This window comes from Oryzias latipes, chromosome 22 (genome assembly GCF_053564925.1).
Source record: "Oryzias latipes strain Hd-rR chromosome 22, Olatipes_Hd-rR_3.1".
Taxonomy (NCBI): domain Eukaryota; kingdom Metazoa; phylum Chordata; class Actinopteri; order Beloniformes; family Adrianichthyidae; genus Oryzias; species Oryzias latipes.
Window position 1 is genome coordinate 14,400,616 of NC_136258.1, and position 13,837 is coordinate 14,414,452.

Genomic DNA, 13,837 nt, shown 5'->3' on the forward strand with positions numbered 1-13,837 from the left:
ATTGGCGGGTTCCAGGAAGAACAGCCTGCTGAGTAAAACAAAAGACAACGAAGACATAAAAAAGAAACATCATAACAACCTCATAAGCAACAAAACGCTTTATATCTCTTTTTTGTGGTTAAATTGTCAACTGCGTGTATTGTATTCCCACGAGTTCAAAGCATTGTATCTGTGCTTAAAGCTGTAAATATTCAGCCTGTTGTCACACTAATCTCTTCACTTTTTCCTGATATAAATAGGACATTGACCGTCTTCTCAGTCAGTACCTCTCTCTTTTTATTTGCAGTCATCCCGACTGGGTTAAAGGACAATGACAAAGTACAATTCTATTTGTATGTAGATTATTATACCATAACGTGAGGATTAAGATCAAATGTTTGGTGTGGGACAGTGCACATTAAAAGCATGGCTGCAATGCGCCAGAATTAGCCCAAAGGCTATTTTTCATCTGTAGTCCCCGGACAGATGTTAAAATCGTCAACCTAAAAAGTGCGAAGCATGAATTAAATACATTAATAGAAAATATACATGTACAATAGACAGTCATTTAAAAAACATAAAACATGCTCACGGTGAGAAACATAAAAACAAATATAAGACACAAAGGGTCAGGCATTAAAATAGTTCAATGTAGACATGTTTGTTGTGATATGAACCAGTTTTTTAGGTGCTTTTTAAACAGAGTGAATGTAGTGAGGTCTCTAATATTGTGAGGAACTGAGTTCCACTCTTGTGCTACTGTAATGGAGAAGGCGCTCTGGCCAAAGGCACTTCTCCGCAGAGGAACTAAACAGTCTTGACGAACCGACCCTCTTGTCACTCTTTGGGAGAATTATCTTATTTTAACAAACTGACTGAGTGGAGGGGATGACAGTCCATTGATGATTTTATAAAACAGGCATAGTTTTGTATACTTGTATACTCCCAACTTAACAGTTTGTGTTTTTGTAAAATGTCACAGTGATGATGTCTTAATTGTTTTTTATCCAGTAGTGTAATTGTTTGTTTGTAAAGCGTCTCCAGAGGTCTTAATGCTGATTTGTTTGCCTGCGACCAGGTAGTGAGACAGTATGTCATGTGGGATAAGATCATTGCATTCATGAACATTGTAGCAGCTTGCAGTGACAGATTTGCCCTAATAAATCTAAAATTAGACACGTTAAACTTAACACGGTTACATACTTTCTGGATTTGGGATTTAAAATTGAATGTTGTATCAATTAAAATGCCAAGATATTCAAATTTTTCAACAACTTCTATTTTCGTTCCTGGCACAAAAACATCAACCAGAATATTTTTCCGGTTTATTCTTGGAAAAGAACATTGCAACTGTTTTGTTTAAATTGAGACTTAAACTCGATTGTTCCAACCATTCTGCAACATGTCCCATCGTTCTGGTGAGATTCTCTGCCACCTCAGACGTGTTTTTGCCATTTGCATAAATGACAGTATCATCAGCATACATCTGAATAAAAACATTTGAACAAACAGAAGGGAGGTCATTATTGTAGAGAGAGAAAAGTAGATGACCTAGAATGGAACCTTGCGGAACACCTGTAGAGACATGGAGAGGAGGGGAATGATGATGATTTATCCTGACTGACTGAGATCTATTTGATAAATATGATTCTATCCATTTTATAGTTTTCAATGAAATATTGAAGTTGGTTAGTTTAGTCAATAGTTTTTTATGATTTATTGTGTCAAAAGCTTTTTTCAGGTCGAGAATGTCAGGATTAGTTAGCCCTCTGGCTGTCACTTCCTGTTTTATTTTGAAGGCTGTCTTTTCTGTCTTCATTTCCAGTTCCTGCTGTGTGATCTGCTTCCTCCCTAATGTGCTCCACCTGTGCCTCATTGTCTTCCCTATATAAGCAGTGCTCTTTTCTCAAGCCAGTGCCAGATTGTCTTTCTTTCCCTGTGAGCAATCCAGCCTTAATCTCTCCAGAGTTCATAGAGCAATTTGTTCCTGATTCAGTCCTCTTTTGGATGGCCTCCTGAACTTATATTAAAGACTCTGATTCTGCCACTCCCTGACTCCACCATTGTGTCCGCCTGAGCTGCATCTGATAGAGAAACACAGCCCCAACTACACCACCCTTATCTAATAGAGATTTTATGTTTTCTATGAAAAAGCAGTTAGCTGTCTCTGTTGAGTGCTGAGCTCTGAAACCAAACTGCATTGGATGAAGAGAAAAAGACGAACTGTTGAGGTGTGAAATAAATTGTTGGGCAATAAGTTTTTCTGCGATCTTGGACACTGTGGGTATGATACTGATTGGCCTATAATTTGAAAGTAACATGGAGTCTCCATTTTTGTAGATGGGAATCATCGCTGATGACTTCCATGCACTTGGAAATATTGATTCAGAGATGGATTGATTGACATTAACGGTCATGGGAGATGTTAAAGTTGAGCTGAGTTCTTTGAGCACAAAAGTATCCATCCCAAATACGTCTTTTGTTCTGCTTGACTTAAGTGACCTGATTGTTTGTGAGACTTCAGTTTCAGTGACAGTCATTAAGTTAAATATAGGCTCTGTCGTATTTATGGGAAAAAAATGCAAATCATTAGATTTGAAATGACTGGCGATTTAGGAAACCGATTCAATGAAAAATCTATTTGAGGCATCTTCTACTGTGACTGGATCCTTAGTAATATGTCCATTTACCTTTATTTCTAAACCTTTTTTGTGTTTTGTGTCCTTTCCTTCAAGTTTTTCAATTGGCTTCAAGTTTTTTTGGAATCCCCTTTGGCATTTTCAATTGTTGTCAAGAAAAAATCTGCTTTGGCCTTCCGTATGCTTTTTAACACTTTATTTCTTAATGTTGTAAATAGATATCTTAGACTCTGATATTTATTTTTTATTGCATTTTTCAGTGCTTGGTCCCTCTCCATCATTGATTGTAGAATGTCAGGCATTCATCCAGGGTAGCAAGTTTTTATTTTGTTTGAATTTGATTCTTGAACTGAAGCTTTTAATTGTTTCTTCAAGTGTATTTGTGAATAATTTATGAGGTGCCGTGTAGGACATTATTCAGAATTAGCATTCACATACACATGTGAAATCTCTCACACACACTAGTGAAATGCTTGTATACATACAACTGAAAATGTATTCATTCACATACACATGTGAAATCTCTCACATACACATGTGAAATCTCTCACATACACATGTGAAATCTCTCACATACACATGTGAAATGCTCTCACACACACTACTGAAAATCCTCTCACACACACTACTGAAATCCTCTCACACACACTACTGAAATCCTCTCACACACACTACTGAAATCCTCTCACACACACTACTGAAATCCTCTCACACACACTACTGAAATCCTCTCACACACACTACTGAAATCCTCTCACACACACGTGAAAATCCTCTCACATACACATGTGAAAATGCTCTCACATACACTATCCAAAATGCTCTCACACACACTACTGAAATCCTCTCACACACACTACCGAAATCCTCTCACACACACTACTGAAATCCTCTCACACACACTACTGAAATCCTCTCACACACACTACTGAAATCCTCTCACACACACGTGAAAATCCTCTCACATACACATGTGAAAATCCTCTCACATACACATGTGAAAATGCTCTCACACACACTACTGAAAATGCTCTCACACACACTACTGAAAATGCTCTCACACACACTACTGAAAATACTCTCACATACACATGTGAAAATGCTCTCACACACACTATCCAAAATGCTCTCACATACACATGTGAAAATTTCAATAGAAACGGAAGGCATTTCAGTAGAAACGTTTTTTTTTTACTTTATTGTTAGAAACGAAGTGTCCGAATTCCTGCCCTGATCCCTAACTACTAAAAACCCTATATAGTACAGAACTATATAGTTCTATATAGTTCTCTGAATTTAAAAGCAATTCAGACACCCGTGCTCAGTACTTTTTTCTTTTGGGTGTTGTTCATAACGCGCTTGACACGGAAACAAAGTGGCGCATTACCGCCACCACCTGGTCTGGAGGCGAACTACTCCTATTTAACGCGGAGAATGACACTTATCTGTCAGAGTAAAAACATAATAAATATGAACATTTTACAGAGACTATTTATGAATCTGCTGTGTTCTGATCATGGAAAACGTGACTGATTTATAAATAATTAAATTACAAACACTTTGGTGTTGATTTAATGTATTTGTTCATAAATAAACCCCCAAGTTATTTTTTCATGCCAATATTTATTTTGTTTTTGTGCCGCTGAACGATTAACGGGCTCTTGCAAGGAGGCATTTTTTTCTGTAGTTTTCTTACACCTTACTGAAAATGGCTTTGAAAATGAATCTGTCCGTGTTCCTGGCAATAATTCAACCGTTTTTCGTGAGATCAAACTGAAAACGAGCAGATATGCAGCATCACAGGACGGCAAGGACAAGCAGACATCTCAGAAGATTTCCTCTGGATGCCCTGACCAGACAGAATAACTTGTGAGTTAAACTTAAAGCTTTTTTTTTTAGTTAAACCTAAACTTTAACTTAAACTTTGTTACTAATCATGCTCAAGGTTACACAGTCTGCTGGGTAAGAGTTTAACATTCTTTTTCAAGTGAGTTGTGTAGTCCAATTACATGAAACACTTGTGAGTTCAAAGTTTAGAATTTTTTATTCAGAGTCAAACCATATCACTTGTTTTAAACAAAAACAAAACAAAAACTTTCATTTTTAAAAGTTTAAATGAAAATCCAAAAACCCAGCCAAATAAAAACCACGAGATTTTCCAGAATTAATAAATACTTCATAATCTAAAAAGTAAGACATCAAAATAAATAGAAACATTAAAAAAATGAGATTTAATTTCCTCAATGAAATAAGTAATGTTGCATTTTCCAGGGTCTTCCACGTCTCTACTGCTTTGCCAACACAAAGGTGTCTGTCCTGGCCCTTTACGCTGACGGTCCGTCCAACACAAGACCGGATTTTCAGTTGACCTGCAGGACCATCGAGCATCTGGTGGAGGGGGGGGCACAGGAAACTGAGGTCCTGGTGTTTCTGTTCTGGTTGGCATGTGGCACATCTTACAGTGTGGTAGCCAGGGCCTTTGACATGCCACGGTCCACTGTGAGGGACATTGTCCACAGGACGGCAGACCGCATCCTCCAGCTCATCCAGCTTCCCAGTGGGAATGAACTACCACAAGTCGCCTCTGGATATTAGCCGCTCGCTTGGTCTTCCCCCTTCCAAAAGGTTGTGGGGATCATCGATGGCTGCCACATAAGAATAAAGGCCCTAAAAGAAAATGCAGCTTGTTATTTAACAGGAAGCTTTTTTATTCCATTCAAATGCAGGCTATATGTGACTCTTATGCCAAATGTATAGATATTTTTGTTGGGAATCCAGGATCAATCCATGATTCACAGGTTCTACGTAAAAGCCCAATTTATGTAAATCAAACATTACCCACCCATAGCTCATCCCATCATGCTTCTGACACCCTACGGGGAACCCATGAGGAATGTGGGTGAGGCCCGTTACAACCAGCACCACACCAAGGCACGCTCTGTGGTGGAGAGAGCATTTGGCATGATGAAGATGAGGAGGAGAGCAATATTTCTGGGGGCACTGGAAGTAAAACCAACCTTTGCAATGAAAATCATTGCCTGCAGTTCAATTCTGCACAATCTGCGCATCAGCGAAGGGGACTGCTGAGAGCCACAGATGTTGAACCACACCAGGAACCAACAGGACGGGCAAAGTGGCATTCGTCTGCGAGGAAAAATCTCTGCTTTCCTTTAAGCTCCAACTGTGACACACATGACTCTGGAGGATCACAATTATTGTTAACATGTATAACAATAAATGTTAACATATAAAACGAAATTGTGATTATGAACATTTGATATTTATATGAAAATCCTTGGGAGATTGTTAAAAATGGCTCAAATTTAAATAATACATATAAATAATTCATTTTTTTCATGCATTTATTAAACAAATTGCAAAAACAACGATGATGTTACATTTTTTTAACAATATTTTCAACTTATGTAAGCTTAACAGACTCTCCTGTCGCTCTTCGTCCCTACTTGCTCTTTCCTCCTCTTCTCTCTCCTAACCCAACATGACAACGATTACAGTTTAATGACAAATAAATACAAATCTGATCAAGTGTGATCTCTGACTCCCATCCGACACAAGCGTGCTGAGCGTTTAAAAAATGTGTTAAAAACGTATGACCACAGTTAGAACTCACTGCTTTTTGATGTAATATCAACAGCGTTTGTTTTTAGCCTTCGACGCTAATTCGCGTTAGCGCTAGCTTTAGCATTACCGAAATTGATGAGCTTCGAAACAATGTAGTTTGTCGAATGAGGAATATAACATATGAAACACATCATCTTACGTATTTACAAATATATTTTACAACAAATACTTGATACTTTTTAATATACTTACATTTTTATGTCCTCTTTCTTGCGCAACCGTTCGCCATCTTCGAATAATTCAAACGCAATGCATTGTGGGTCATTCGCAATGCATTGTGGTATGACTCAGGGACGGATCCGTCCAAACAGGACTCAGTTCTCGTAACGCTGTGAATAGGAGTGCACTAAAAATTTAGGAGGGGCTAATTTGACCACGCAAATCAGTGTTTACTGCTGTTAAACACCAAGGCCGATAGTGGCAGTGTTCTATAATGTCTGTTCGTTTGGCCCTCTTTTTTATTTTATTTGTATCAATATTTTTTACATCCAGAAGCAATGAAGAAGAGGTGGAACATTTTTTCATTAGCGCCCTACAATGTATCGAGTCTCTCCAAAGGCATGATACCAACGATTTTACACGGGAGAGACTTTATAGGCAGCTTGATGATTGTACTCGAATTTTATCATCATTTCTTGTTCAGTTATCTAGATTTGACCCTAACAATAGGGAAGTCATAGATCTTCTAGAATCACTGTACTGCAGCTTTCGTTCCTTGGTGCTTGAACATGAAGCTAGACAGGAATCCCCTGATGTCACAAGTAATGTTGTGCCCCCCACAGTCACTACTGGTCGTCCTGGTCGGCCCAGATATGCCATATGTGCCGAACATATTTACCACTGTTTATCTATTGGGATGACATGGCAGAGAATTGCTTTGTGCTTTGGAATCAGTCGAAGGACTTTGTATAGACACAGACAGACTCTTGGAGTTGGGCCATTAAGATTTACTGTCTTGTCAAATGAAGACCTGAACAGGACTGTGACTGATGTGCTGCAGAATACTCCAAATGCAGGTGAAACATACATACTTGGAAGTCTGAGAGCACGTGGTCTAAGGATTCAGCGTTGGCGGGTCAGACAGAGCCTGTGTCAGGTAGATCCTATGGGCCGAGCATTAAGGCGTCGTACTGCAATCCACCGCAGGATTTATACAGTTCAAGGGACCAACCACTTATGGTAAGTTGACAGCATACATTTAAGTGTTTCTGTATGAGGGGCCGTATAAGACATTATTTATTCTGAACCATTCACATTCATACATTCTTGCTCTCACAGTCATATATACTCTCTTTCGCATACATATATTCTCTTACGCATCCATATATTCTCTCTCTCACAGTCATATATACTCTCTTTCGCATACATATATTCTCACTTGCACATCCATATATTCTCTCTCTCGCATGCATATATATTCTCTTACGCATTCATATATTCTCACTTGCACATCCATATATTCTCTCTCTTGCATGCATATATATTACTTTACACATACATACATTCTCACTCTCATTGTCACTCTTAAAAAAGAATGTATGTATGTGAAAGACAAGTATATATGAACGTGTGAGGAAGAGTTTATATGTGTGTGTGAGAGAGGAGTATGCATGAAACGGAAGTTACTTTGCATGAAAAGGAAGGCACTTTGAATGAAACGGAAGGCAGATGATTTCTCGTGCTCTGATTGGACGAGAGGCCGCCACCTCCCATTTTGAACAGACGCTAACACGAACCAATAAGAAGGCCATCGGAACCTTAAGAAATATTTTATCTTCACCTCAAGTGGTCACAAATCTGTCTGCATCTCTAGAGACACAAAGGAATGTCTCAAATACCAATAATGGTAATAGAAGTGCCACCGAAACAGAAAATCCGTATCCACCTTATTCCTAGCCCCCATGAGCCTTTGCGTGAATTATGGGCGACACTTCCTGTAGACGCTGGAACACGCATTTACATTAAAACAAATTCCTCTTGTTTTCGATCCATAACTACATATAAATGTGGGAAAACCAGCTGTCATTTCTTAGAAAAGGCAACGGTGAGGTGGAGATGAAATATTTGTTAAGGTTCCGATGGCTGCAGGACCCCCGTGGCTACTTCTTGCCGGTTCGTTTTTTTTAAAAAAGAAACTTTATTAACAATATCTTGCACATACAAAATACCAAACACAAAACTCCACTGTGTGCAAAATACAATCTTCACGTTCGCCATGAGAATGAACAAAAAAACATAATGATAACCATGTAAAACAGGTTATGCAAAAAGAAAACAAAAATAATAAGGCAAAGGAATCTGTTAAAGTTTCAGGAGAGACCATGTTTCAACTGTTCTGACAGCTTTTTTGTTAGTGGAAGATTTAATACTGTTCACATACAAAACCATTTCTTTCTGAAAAACATAAAACACGGTTTTTTTGTTGGCATATTTACACTTGTGTATAAAGTATTTAGCCATAATTATAAGTAAATTAACTACATATATTTTTTCTGCATTAAGTCTTTCTTGTGTAAAATATCCAAAAATAATATGCTCGTAAAATAATCTATAATCTTCACATAGATGAGTTCTTATAAAATGTATCACATCTTTCCAAAATAGTTGAGTGAAAGAGCAAAACCAAAAAAGATGAGGCACAGTTTCTGGTGAGGAATGACAGAATGAACAGTTTATGTCCAGATCTTTTTTAAACTTAGTAAAGAAATGTTTCACTGGATAAAATTTGTGAAGAATTTTGAAAGAAATTTCTCTGATTTTATTGGTGATGAAATACTTTTGTGGCAGGGTCCAAACCTTTTCCCACTGAATTCTACATCCAAAGCTGTTCCAGTATGAGATAACATACGGTTTTGTGGCAATCTCATTTTGAAACAGAGAACAGATACTTTGATTATTCCTGCTAGCTGAAAAACATACCTTTCCACACCACAAGTCTGTTAATTTGGGATTTCTTGCTTGTTCATGTTAGCGTCTGCACTGTAATCCCTAGCGAGTTGACTGAACTTAAAAATTATTTTGTAACAGATTACGCAACAGTTAAGTTATATTATTAAAACTTTTAAGTTAACATTTATTAAAATTCATATTGTCAGTTGGCTTACATTTGTATTATTTCATATAAAAAATATTAAGATTCCTCAACTTATAAAAGAGAGATTATTTACTTAAAGTTTTTAATATTTTCCAACTAAAAAACGCTTTAACTAACTATATTTTTATATTACTCAACTCATAAAATATGTAAAATTCACTCAAATGCTTTATAAATTCTTTAACTCATTAAATGTGTAGCATTGAAAATATTTAAAATTCTTCAGCTTAAAATGTATTCTAAACAGAGATATTGATACTGCCCCACTACATTTTAAAGGCTAACATTGATAAAAACCAACAAACGTGAAGGCCACACAATAGTGATTGCTTAATACACTTTTTTTAATTGCTCTTTAAAAAAAAGCACAAATATCAAGAGGATGAAGAAACAATAAGTGCAATAAAACTGAATTATAAGAGTGCCACACAACATATTGACAAAAAGAGTTGGTTTTGTATTTTACGGCAGAAAAAGCAAATGATCACAACAAAACACATTAGTTACATAACACTTAAACCAACAAATAGTCCATTCTGGAAGACTCACTCAACGAAACATTCTTCAGCGTCAATAAATGTCCTTTCAGTGGTTTGCTGTCCTCAAGGTTCAAGACAGCATTCTGAATAAATATGAAGGCAACTTCAAGTTTTTTGGGGTGCTGTAGGTCCAGAGCATAGATGTCCCCGAAGAGTTAGAAGAGATTAGTCAGCCAGATCTGTGGGACCACTGACGGCAGCATCCGGAGCGTCACCACGACAACTGAGAAGATACCCACAGCAGTGTCTGTGAGGTCTGGTATTCTGGAAAATACAAAACAAAAAACACAGATGAGTTCAGACCCTCAAAGATATTCATCACACTAATGTCCAAAACTGACATTCCTGCCATCTGTCAATAGGAATCTTTTCATGCTAACATTCTGTTAGCTTTTAATCAACTGGCTATGATGTTTTAAGGACAAACTCCAATTAAAATTGTGTTTTTAAAAAGTTCTTTAGCATTTTTCTGAAGGAGGACATTTATAAAATAATTTAAGACTAAAGCTTCATTTTTCTTTATTCAAATAATGATGGATCAGGAGCAGAAAAGGTAAACGAAACTCCACTCCTTCCAATCAGGAGTCCCTGATGTTCGCCTTTCATCTTCCGTCTCAGTTTTAAAACCATTTAAAAATATCACTCAGTTTACAAACTACAAACAATTGCCCTATTTATTATGTCACTCAATAAAATCTCAATCAATATTAAAGGATTAGTGAAAACCATTGACAGGGAGTCGTGTGCACTTACTGTACAGGTCTTGAAGAAGTTGGAGGCATCTTCATGCAGATAAACAGGAAGTGCAAGGACAAGTGCCCGTCTCATGTTCACGTCACGCTGGTCCTAAAAGAATAAAAAGAAATATCCATTACCTTTGAAGCAAATGCAGAGCAAACACTTCCAATATTTACTTAAGGAACTTTAAGAAATAATAAAATGATACCTTTTCTAGATTTTTATTTCTAGTAAGAGGACAATACAGTGTTTATGTCATGATCCACTTCAGGTCAAAGACCCAAAGTCATTTGAAGGCAAGTTACACCGTGGCTTCTTACAGCTGTTTACAAATGATTTGTTATCCGTTTTTGAATTATGCACATTAGAAATTCACCTGGAGGTCATAAATCCTAACCAAGCTGGCCAGTTCCTGTCTGTTTTGGTGGACTTAGTCTCAGAAAAGGGCAACTTTAAGTTACACAAACATGTAAAAACTGCACAATTTCCTCTGACTGCATCTACTCTACATAAATCCATTTCAGATCTTGACAGATGAGTTTTCATGGTTTCAAATGATGGAATGGTGCTAATGCAACATCATTTTATTATTGTAATATACTGTCATAAAGACATGACAATATTCCAAAGTGTCTCCACATACATGGCAGTGGAAACACTTTGGAATATTGGCTATGTAGTACTGCAGTATTATATGTAGTACTGCATAGTGCCAAAGTAACAGAACACAACTTGCACCTCCATTCCATTGTGCCACCTTCAGCCTGCAATCTAAATATGTTTAGTTAAATTGTAAATAATTTCAACTCTATTTAGACCTTTGGCTAGTTAAAATGTGCATAAATGTTTCCATGCTGACGTATAAATCTAATAATGGTAATAGTTCAGGATGAATGTATTAAATAAGTATAAAACTCACCCACTGACAGGTCTTTTCTGGTGAACTTTCTGAAGTTCAGTTTCTGAAGTTCAGTATCTGAAAAAGTCCAAAAGAGATTTTTCAATGTTAAAAAATGTTTCAATTATATTCTGATCAAAAAACATTTATTGCACTACACAACCTATTGCATTTTTTGTTTTTTTAAAATAGCTCTAGACAAATAACTGAGACAAGTTACCTCGCTGGCCTTGGCGTCTACCTGGAGGTGAAACACTGAACACTCTGTAGTTCGGTACCTGAACACAACACGAGCACGTTGATTAATTTATTTTTACAAAAACCTTTTTTATAACGGAGATCAGTGATTTATAAAAGCTTAAAGCTGCATTCAAAACCCAATGCTTCCATGTAGCAACCAGGCTTAAAACTGTTGGCGGTAGCTCCTCCCACACAACCGTTAGAGGCTTTGAGTGACATTTTTGGACAAATGTCCAGCAGCAAACTTTAGCCACAGACAGAGGCCTCCAACGCGAATTTCACACGCGGATCACGTTTAGTGTGATTGCAGCATAACAGATCATTTCTACCTCTGAAAAAAAAAAAAACTCATCACTGTCGTAACTTACGGGCAGAAATGCATTTTGGGTTTGGCTCGCCATACGTCTGCTATGACAAACTAATCATGTATACATTTCCACATTAATCTCTAAAACAATCATAACACACATATGTTTAAACAACAGTAAACCACATTTACGGTAGTATAAGAGCATTTTTAAAGCATTCATTCATAAACCATGAACGATACTTACCAAATTAAATCAGGGCTGAAGACAAGACGGCACCATCAGCGATGAGGCGGATGAAAAAAAAACCCGAGGTTGGGGCGTCTTGAAGCGGGACGAAATCGCAACGCTTTGCAGAATAATAAAATGCTCGACTTTCAATTTCAAACGTCGCATACTCGCATTCGGCAAATCCAACATGGCCACCTGAGCTAACGTAGAGAAAACGAAAGACCCTCCCACCAGTACGTGATGACGTCATGACGCTACTTCACGGATCTTAAAATTTTTGAGTGCCAGATACAAATAAGCTTTAAAATATTTAGCACTGTTAAGTTAAATTTGAAAAAATCTTGATAGAGCTTAATACTTTATAGTTGAATCAACTACAAAATGACATTTAAGTTGTGTAACCTCAATAGTTATGAGTCAGTACAAGTGATAGGGTTTAGAGTGTGTTCAAAATGGGAGGTGGCGGCCTCTCGTCCAATCAGAGCACGAGAAATCATCTGCCTTCCGTTTCATTCAAAGTGCCTTCCTTTTCATTCAAAGTGCCTTCCTTTTCATGCAAAGTAACTTCCGTTTCATGCATACTCCTCTCTCACACACACATATAAACTCTTCCTCACACGTTCATATATACTTGTCTTTCACATACATACATTCTTTTTTAAGAGTGACAATGAGAGTGAGAATGTATGTATGTGTAAAGTAATATATATGCATGCGAGAGAGAGAATATATGGATGTGCAAGTGAGAATATATGAATGCGTAAGAGAATATATATGCATGCGAGAGAGAGAATATATGGATGTGCAAGTGAGAATATATGTATGCGAAAGAGAGTATATATGACTGTGAGAGCAAGAATGTATGAATGTGAGAGAGAGAATATATGGATGCGTAAGAGAATATATGTATGCGAAAGAGAGTATATATGACTGTGAGAGCAAGAATGTATGAATGTGAATGGTTCAGAATAAATAATGTCTTATACGGCCCCTCATATTTCTGTTTTTAATACTCATTTCTAATCATTTTATGGGAAACTGTTAATAAACATTCAGCTGACTGACTGTAAACAAACATATGTGTGAGAACATCCCTCGTGTGGTTATGTGAGAGATTTATGGCATTTATTATTCCTGTTTCCCACCAGGCATTTTGATGGCAACCACAAGCTAGTCAGATGGAGATTGGTCTTCCATGGCTGCGTGGATGGCTTCAGCAGGACCATCATATATTTGCGATGTATGTCTAATAACAGAGCTTCCAGCGTTTTGTCATTATTTTTGGAAGGGGTACATAACTTTGGATTGCCTTTAAGAGTTAGGTGTGACCATGGCATGGAGAATGTGGGAGTTGCCCGGTTTATGTTGGAAAGACGTGGCTTAAACAGTGTTATTACAGGTGTTTCGGTCCACAACCAAAGGATTGAGAGACTATGGGCTGAACTCAATAGAGTAGTATCCAGACATTTTATTAACATATTTAATTTCATGGAGTCACAGGGTATATTGGACTCGTTGAATGAGCAACA

General features: G+C 37.3%; 1 long non-coding RNA gene across 3 annotated transcripts; it reads right to left on the reverse strand.

Moving 5' to 3' along the window:
- Window positions 1-8,567: 8,567 nt before the first annotated feature.
- On the reverse strand, window positions 8,568-13,288 carry LOC144988976 (uncharacterized). Of its 3 annotated transcripts, XR_013653089.1 has the most exons (5): window positions 12,324-13,288; window positions 11,750-11,807; window positions 11,551-11,607; window positions 10,647-10,739; window positions 8,568-10,157 (listed from the first exon to the last, which is right to left on the reverse strand). It is a non-coding gene; the product is annotated as an uncharacterized LOC144988976 (long non-coding RNA). The 3 variants fall into 3 exon arrangements; XR_013653088.1 differs by having other exon boundaries at window positions 11,750-13,288; XR_013653090.1 differs by having other exon boundaries at window positions 11,551-11,579; window positions 11,750-13,286.
- Between the last annotated feature and the right edge of the window lie 549 nt (window positions 13,289-13,837).